Here is an 8,660-nt window from a genome sequence, read left to right as displayed (position 1 = left end):
CACCTTATAAACTGGGACAAAATTACTACACCTAAAACTTATGGGGGGTTAGGAATCCAAAAAATGTATCCCAAAAACCTCTCTTTAATCATGGCACTCCTTTGGCATTATTACCAAAATGCTAACACTCCTTGGGCAACTAGTCTACCTTATAAATACCAATATTATCTCAATCAACCTCACCCTCATTTCCCTCACCCTAAAATCAACTCTGCTTCCTACATTTGAAAAAGCATGGTTAGAGATTATCCTTACTTCAAACATGGACTAGGCTGGCATATCGCCATCGGTACCCAAATTCAACTATGGTCTGAGTATTAGTTACCTACGCGCCAAACTTTAAGCCATCTCATACATGGTCCCCTCAATCACAATGAGGACAACCTTCCACTAAGCTCAATTATTCAAAATGGCTTGTGGAATCTCCAAACATTATCCTTTGAACTACTATGCCATCTACTCTCACTCATTCATCATATCTCACTGAACCCAACAACCACATATACTGACCAATACTTTTGGCACCCCTCATCCACCGGTGATTTCTCCACTTCCACTGTTTATGCCTTCATAACTCCTAATCCACCTAAGGAACATCCAACAAACCCTATAACTTGGATATGGAAAATACATACAACCAATAAAATTAAACATTTCTTATGGCTCATGCTACAACACAAATTACCAACCCATACATTTCTATTTAATCGAAATCTTACCAATGATCCCACCTGTCCAGTATACCGACAAGCGCCTAAAGATATTCTTCAACTGTACCATAGTATACGACATATGGAACTATCTAAATTTCCCTCTGCCACCACAAATCACTCTTAATTGGATCAAACAAATTTGCCTTCCCACCACCACTCCTACTAATACAATCCCCTCATATATTCTAGTTCCCATTACTTTTTAGAATATTTGGGCCAATCGTAATAATAATATCTGCAATAACTCAACTGCAAACGTTAATGCCCTTAATGTATACAATCAGGCAGCCCAATACTATTACCTAACTATTTTAGTGAATCCAAAACAAAAGGTAAATACTTTTATTCCAATAAAATGGCAACCTCCACCCCAAGACCTCTATAAGTTACTTTTGATAAGCATAACCGCGGGGGGGGGGGGGGTGCTGGAGTTTTTCGTAATGCCTCTTGTGCTTGGGTGTATGATTTCACCAAACCACTAACCACACGGATATTCTTTAAGCTGAACTTCTTGCCTTATACCATGGGCTACAACTAGCACATCATCGCAATTTACGACGCTTACAAGTTGAAACGGACTCTCAGGTACTCCTTCACATCCTAACTACCACCCCACTAAAACACTCACATATCATTTTTGAATGCAGGTCGATGCTCCAGGATCTCCAGGTGATTCATCTACAACACACATTTAGGGAAGGCAATATTGTGGCAGATGCACTAGCCAAACATGGGAAAACAATCCAAAATTTCCAAACTACTGATGTTCTCCTTTTCGATAATCCACCTTCTTTTGCTTTACCGCTGTTAGCTAATGATGTAATAGGAACTATAACTCTACGTTCAATTCCAAACCTTGTAATGCACTAGTTATGTTTCGAATATAAAAGCTTTCTTAGCAAAAAAAATTGTATTGTCAGATAGGTAAGACTGGTAAATTATATGAAAATTACCTAGTCAAAATTTATTTTGGATGAGCGATTTGAAGCCCATCGTGCATTCATATGCTTAGCTTTGCGTTTTGATTATGTTTGAAGGGTCTATTTGGTTATTGATAGTAACTAAGGGTCCACCAAACTATATAGAGAACTATATTCTCTACAAGTTTGTCACGACCCAAACCGATGGGCCGCAACAAGCACCCGATACCTTACTCAATCGAGTACCTACGTAACATATCTTTCATATCATACTATCATAAGTAAATGATCCAAAGCAGCTGTCATATGATAAGTACAATAAAAAATGGAAAAATACTCGATAATGGACGATCCAACATGTAATCCAAACTTATAAGTATGACGTACCGGCCTATAACGCCAGAATAACCACTCATATATTGAACATAGGACGACAAGGCCATATAATCTTTTACGTACATGATATCTGTCTACAAGCCTCTAAGGACACATAATTGTCATAAAGGTCGGGACAGAGCCCCCCATTACAAATAATACACATCTAAATTATACTGACCAAACAAGTAACTCCGGAGCAAATAGAGTGCACCAACATTTTCCGCTAAGCTAATCGCCTACTTGGAGGACTCTTAACTTGTCTATCGAGACCTGCGCGCATGAAATGCAGCGTACCTAGGCAAAAAGGGACGTCAGTACGAATAATGTACTAAGTATGTAAGGAACATAAATAAATGCATAACAAACATGAAGGAAATATAGAGTAAATAACTCCACATGTAAGTCTAGATAACTTTTTAAATCATGAAATAATAATAGTATCATGCATGTGCGTATGAATGTGATGTCGTGCATAGGTACATGTTTCATAACATCATCAGCCTCTGAAGGCATTCCATTATATCATACCAGCCACTGTGGGCAAAATCATCATCGTATACCAGCTGATCAGGTGGTAGTGCGTATATAACGCCATAACGTATACCAGCTGATCAGGTGGTGGTGCGTATATAACGCCGTAACCTTTTCCCATATCCCATATAAATATAATTTACATATATACACGTATATAACGTCATCTGGTCATGGGCTAATGTACATATATAAATGCATGAAATGCATAAGAAATACGTTAATAAGATTTTCTCAGAATGCCATAAAAATCAATATGCCTTTCGGATAAACTTTATCAAATACATATTTTTTTTCTTAGACCCATGAACAGAAGATATAATAATAATTTACACGGGGAATCAAGAATATAGACACCCTAAGTAATTCTTTGAATAGAGTCATTTATGAAAGTTGCGTATTTTGATCGTTCCATTTGTACCGTATGGATCATGCCAAAAGAAAGACGGGATAGCCTTAACATACCTGGAGTAGGTAAAAATCCATATGATATTCTGGAAAAGGTTGAACCATACTCCCTTAGAATCACAAAATCCCAACGTTGCTACTGTGCTAAGAAATCTTATTGGTTGAAAATATCACGTTGTAACGTTAGAAGTGAAGAAATCACATATGGTTGTAGTGCTTTTTGTAGGAATTTGTAGGAAATTAAGAAGAAATCACGTTGTAACATTAGAAGTGAAGAAATCACATCTGGTTGTAGTACTTTTTATAGGAATTTATAAGAAATTAAGAAGAAATCACATTGGCTAAGGTGCAAAGATTCACGTCTGAAAGTCTTAAGTGTTGGGTTTGAAAGTCTTAGCTTTGAAGTATCTTGTAAGTAACATATTAGATGGCTGATAATTAAAGTGTATTGTAACTAACCTATTATGGTGCCACCTAATCTCAAATGATTAAGAGTCATTTGATTAGAAAGTGGCTTGCTGCCACATAGGGGTGAGGTATTTTAAATCTTTATCCACTAATTAATTAGGTAATTTCCTACTCAAATCAATAATTACCCGATTATCCACATAATTAAGAATTATCTCAATTTACTTAAAATACTACTCACTTTTAATACACTTTATACACCTTACTATCATGGCCATGTGGTACCTTGTATGGTACTAGTCCATAAATACCGGGTATTTTAGCTCGGGCCGTATTTTATCCCAAAATATCAAACTTCGACGAAATTCATTTTCTTTGATTTGCTTACCCTTTCACTTTCACGAATTTACTTATCACTTGTAAAATAGCATAATCCTTATAATCTCCAAATAATCTTTTACTTGGACTGGTGTCAATTACCTTACGATAAATTCAGCGTACAATACTACAGGGTGCAACATCGTCGTAACTTAATACTGCAAAGTGTAACATCACCGTAATGTAATAATGTAGGGTGCAACATTGTCGTAACTTAATACTGCAAAGCGTAACATCAACGTAATATTGCGGGGTGTAACAAAGTTACCATAGAACACACACACACACACTGCTGTAAGTAAATAACACAACAGAATTTTACATGGAAAACTCCCAGTTCAGGGATTAAAAAACACGACCTACCCTTGTTGGATTTCAATTTCACTAGTGAGATAACTTTAGATTTCAACCTATTGTAACCCAGGAATTAATTCTTAATCCCTCACTAACTTGTAACAACTTTATTACAAGCCCCTTTGTGATAGCTCTATTACAAAGTTTACAACTCGACTAACTCTAGCCAATATACAAACACAAGGTTTATGATTTTACAAAGATTTTCTACACAATGCTTCTAACTAAGCTAAGTAAGAATTACAAGTAAAGTGCTTTAACAAAGGTGCAATACAACTAAGGACATGTAATGACTCAATACAGGAAACTGGTCCTTCGTTATGTTGTTCTATGTTCTTGGACCTTGAGAATCATTTGCAGGATTGACACAGACTTAGAGAATGCTTGATAGATTCTTGAATGTGCAAGTATTTTGTTTTACCTTTGCTTGATGTTAATATTACATAGTGACATCACTTGAATGATGCAAGAATGTTAGGTAAAAGGGCATTCCCCATAAAGTTGACTGCTGCATTGTTCTTGTACTGTTGTGTGTGTAGATAACAACTTTACAGCTGTGGAGAGTTGACTTGAACATTCAGCAAGGGAACTGGTGGCCATCTATTACCTCTGTTGTTCCTATGATTCTGAAGAGTTGAGCCACGTCTCCAACTTGATACTTGTACTTGAGGATGTGTAACATGTTTCTTATCTGGTTCTTAACATTAAGTTTGTTAGATTATCAAAACATAAAAGGGATACATATAACCTCTCAATCACCCCGTTTTTGATGATGACAACCTTATAATTGAAGTTCCCCTTAATAACCAAAATGGCACATGTATATTTCCTGTATTTCCCTGAATATGCTCCTCATCTTGTTCCCCCTCTATTAATTTTCCTCCTTTTGGCATCATAAAAAAATTAGTACCAAGCAATAAGCAAAAAAAGGTCTAGCTTGGTTAACTCATTCCATATGTGTTCACACAAACATGGCTAAAAGCAAAGTAGAAGAGTAAGACATACACAACAAAAGGACGAAATTTTCATTAATTTTTGGAAATAAAACAGAGAGCAGTTCCATTGTTACCAAGTCATCCACAAAAGAAAAACAACAAAAAGGTAACAGTCATAAAAGAAACATATCTAACACACGGAATCAGAGTAGATAACAGACACTTGAACTTGACACTGGGAAGGGAATGTCTTTTAGGAGCAATGGAAAGGGATGGCCAAGATGAGGAAGCAAGAGTTCTAAGAAGGATGTCCATTGAAGCATTTGCTGACATCTGTTCGTTGAGTAATCTCTCATTTAGGTCCTCAACCTGTTTCAAGAGGTCAGCATTTTCCATTGTCAGATGGGCAACCTCTATGCTTTGGGAGCTGCTAGAACCAAGTGCCTCCTGAACCTGACTGAGCCGACCTTCAAGAATGGCATTCCATGCCTTCAGCTTCCTTATCTCTTCGGTGGCACTGTTTTGAGCGTTGATCAGCTGAGATATAGTGGAATTGCTTCTAACCCCTCCACTCTTATCAATGCATTCACACTCTTCTAGGGTGGTCTTGGAGAAGGTTTGCTTGCGAGTACCCACTTTAGCCTTTCCCAAAGGGACTTTGAAAAATTCAAAAACTTTAGTGAGGAGGAACCCGTAAGGTAGCCCATGATTACCATCCTTGAACTCTGCCACTTTCTTCATATGCTCTATCATAAGTTCAGGCAGGTTTATAGTGGTGTAGCCATCTTAGTTTTCCATGAGAACCAAGTCTTCTCGAGATGTAATGGACCGTCTTTCTGCGCATGGGAGCAGAACTTTATTCACCAATTCAAACAGCAGTTGGTACACTGGAAGGAGGGCCTTCTTGTGTACCCGTTCCCCTTGCTGCACTACCTTATCCTTCAAGATGACATTTCTGAAGTTTGAAGAACAAGTCCTCTCAATGGAGGACATTCCCCCAGTTGGCATGCCCAAGATGGTTCCCAGTATAATAGTATCAATCACAAAATCAACACCATTCACTTTTAGACAAATGTTATCATCCTCAACTGTGAAGAAGTTGGCATAGAAACTACACACTTCTGCCTCATACACTTTGGGACTGTCACTAGTGAACAAATGTGTCCATTGTTGGTATTCACATATATCAGCCAGTTGGCGTATTCCTGACAAGTTAAGAATATCAGGGGCAAATGTGTGGCCCCATAACACCTTCTGATTTATGAAATTCTCCCTTCCCTCATCCCTGATCACATTCACTCTTATCTTCTTGGAGGAACCAGGTTCCTCAGTAGCACCAGCCTTTTGTTTTACTGATCTTCTCACACTCTTTCCTTTGACTGCAGATTTTTTCGACACCTTCTTAGCAGACTCCTCAACCACTCTTTCACCAAACTCTTCAATCACTCTTTTACCAGATTTCTTAACTACTTTCTCACCAGATTTTTCACCCTCAACATTGCTCAAATCTATCTTACTCACAAATGACTCCCTTTTGGACTTTGGAACAATAAGTTTCTTTGAGGTCTTACGAACTAAGGAACCAGGTTCCTCGTCCACCTCATCATCAATATCAACAACTAGTGCTGGAGGCACTACCTTCTCATTTACAACCTTTCTATCTTTCACCATTCTCGTCTTTTTTTTCTTCTTTTATATTCTTTAGAACTGACTCAAGTTCTTCCTTCTTCTGCAACCGAGTGATAGGTCTCTTAGGAGTTGATTCCTAGGAAGTTGCCTTTCCGCTCCTAGTACTAATGAAGCTCGCAAGATCGATATTGTCATAGTCTTCTTTACTATCCTTATTCTACTCCTTAGATAGATATCTCATTTCAGGAACAATGATTGATAATGGATTAGTATAGAAATGAGGAGAGAGAGTGGGATCAGTACTGACCTGGGATTCTTGTGGAATACTAGGGGTTTTATCCCATGTAGAAGCAGAGGGCTCCTCTTGGGCAGAGGGATCAGGTTCCTTAATTGGTTCCCTAGTAGTACTGTCCGGTGCCAAGGTTTCTAGAGGCACCAACATCTATTGACAACATATTTTCTATTGCCTCTTGTTCTTGTAACTCCAGAGTAAAATCAGAAGGCCTAGAAAGAGAATTACCTGTAGAATCAGCAGCATTCAAATCAAGGCCTGGGGTAGTCATTGCAGATTCATCACTGTTACGACCCACACCTTGTTGTATCTCAGAATTTTCTTCCATAGGTAGACTAGAAATTTCCTGATTTTCTTCTCCGTCTACTATATCTTCTTCGACCATTTTTTCAGCGAGCCATAAGAGAGGTCACAACCACAAATTTCTCGGGAGTCGAGGTTTTGCGACTCCAATGAGAACCAGTACTCGACTAGGTTTGAGAGGAAATAGTAGGTGGTTGTGACTCTAGCTTAGGGTTTGGACTAGTCGAAGTAGGGAGTGTAGGCTCTATCACTGGTGCTTCAACAGGTGTATACCCAGTGGGGACGATGGTCAGAATATTTTGGATTTCGTAATTTTCAGACATGGTAGAGTGTAGTGAGAATTGATGGAAGAAGAGAGTGTTTGGTTTGAAGAAAAAGGGAATTTTTTGGCTTGTGATGTGAACAATTATGAAAGTGACCGTGAGAATTTATTTAAGAGGAGTGAGGGACCGGTTAGGAATGGGTATCAATTTTGGGTTGACAGGTCGCTTCATAACGGTGAGACGCTTGGGTTCAAAAAGCGAGAAAGATAGAAACTGACAATTTAATGATGTGGCACAGTTTTAGCCGTTTAAAAATTGTGCATGAGATTACAGAGGAACTACTAACCTGTGTCAAGGGAATCAGGTTCCTTGACAGATTTTGCAAATGTAAGCCTCATCCTTTGACCAAAGTGCAATACCATTAGCTACTTATTTGCTTTGTAATCGTCATGCGTGTCTTCCTACAACGGTATAAAAATGAGTTAGACTTTGCCAGAAAACACTTTTTAGCTATTTTAGTTGTATATTTCTTTCGTAGACAATCATCGAGGGACCATGTCCCTAGCTTGATTTCATCAACGCTAGTGTCAAGTGATTTTTTTCAAAGTGCTCTCTGCTTAGTGCTTTGATGAAGATATCTGCAATTTGATCTTCTATATTGCAAAACTTCATGCAGATGAGCCCTTTTTCAACATTGTCTCTGAGGAAGTGATGTCGCACATCAATATGCTTTGTTCTCTTATGTTGAACTAGATATTTTTCCATTTTGAGAGCACTAGTGATGTCATAGAGTAAGGGCACACAATCAGAAAACACACCAAAATCTTCTAGTTATTGTTTGATCCACAACAGTTGAGCACAATAAGAGGCAACTGCTACATACTCAGCTTCAGCAGTTGAAAGATCCATTGAGTTTTGTTTTATTGTGCCCCATAAAATATGACATGAGCCCAAAAAATGTTCCATGCCAGAAGTGTTTTACCTATCCACCATATAGCCGACATAGTTAGCATCAACATACTCTATTAAGTCAAAGTTATGAGGGATAGTAGAGAACCACGTCCTGCATTTCTTTGGATTGGATTGAAACCTGGCACAAAGTCCCACACTAAAAATGATATCGGGTCTGCTTGCTGTGAGATACAAGA

At 38.2% G+C, this 8,660-nt stretch overlaps 1 long non-coding RNA gene across 1 annotated transcript; it reads right to left on the bottom strand.

The window, feature by feature from the left end:
• Positions 1–2,027: 2,027 nt before the first annotated feature.
• Positions 2,028–3,304, bottom strand: LOC142176686 (uncharacterized). The gene is made up of 2 exons (XR_012705415.1): positions 3,008–3,304; positions 2,028–2,305 (listed from the first exon to the last, which is right to left on the bottom strand). It is a non-coding gene; the product is annotated as an uncharacterized LOC142176686 (long non-coding RNA).
• Between the last annotated feature and the right edge of the window lie 5,356 nt (positions 3,305–8,660).

Source organism: Nicotiana tabacum, chromosome 22, assembly GCF_000715075.1.
Source record: "Nicotiana tabacum cultivar K326 chromosome 22, ASM71507v2, whole genome shotgun sequence".
In the NCBI taxonomy this organism is placed as follows: Eukaryota; Viridiplantae; Streptophyta; class Magnoliopsida; order Solanales; family Solanaceae; genus Nicotiana; species Nicotiana tabacum.
The sequence above is the reverse complement of the archived record's forward strand: the minus strand, read 5'-3'. Positions and strand labels throughout refer to the sequence as shown.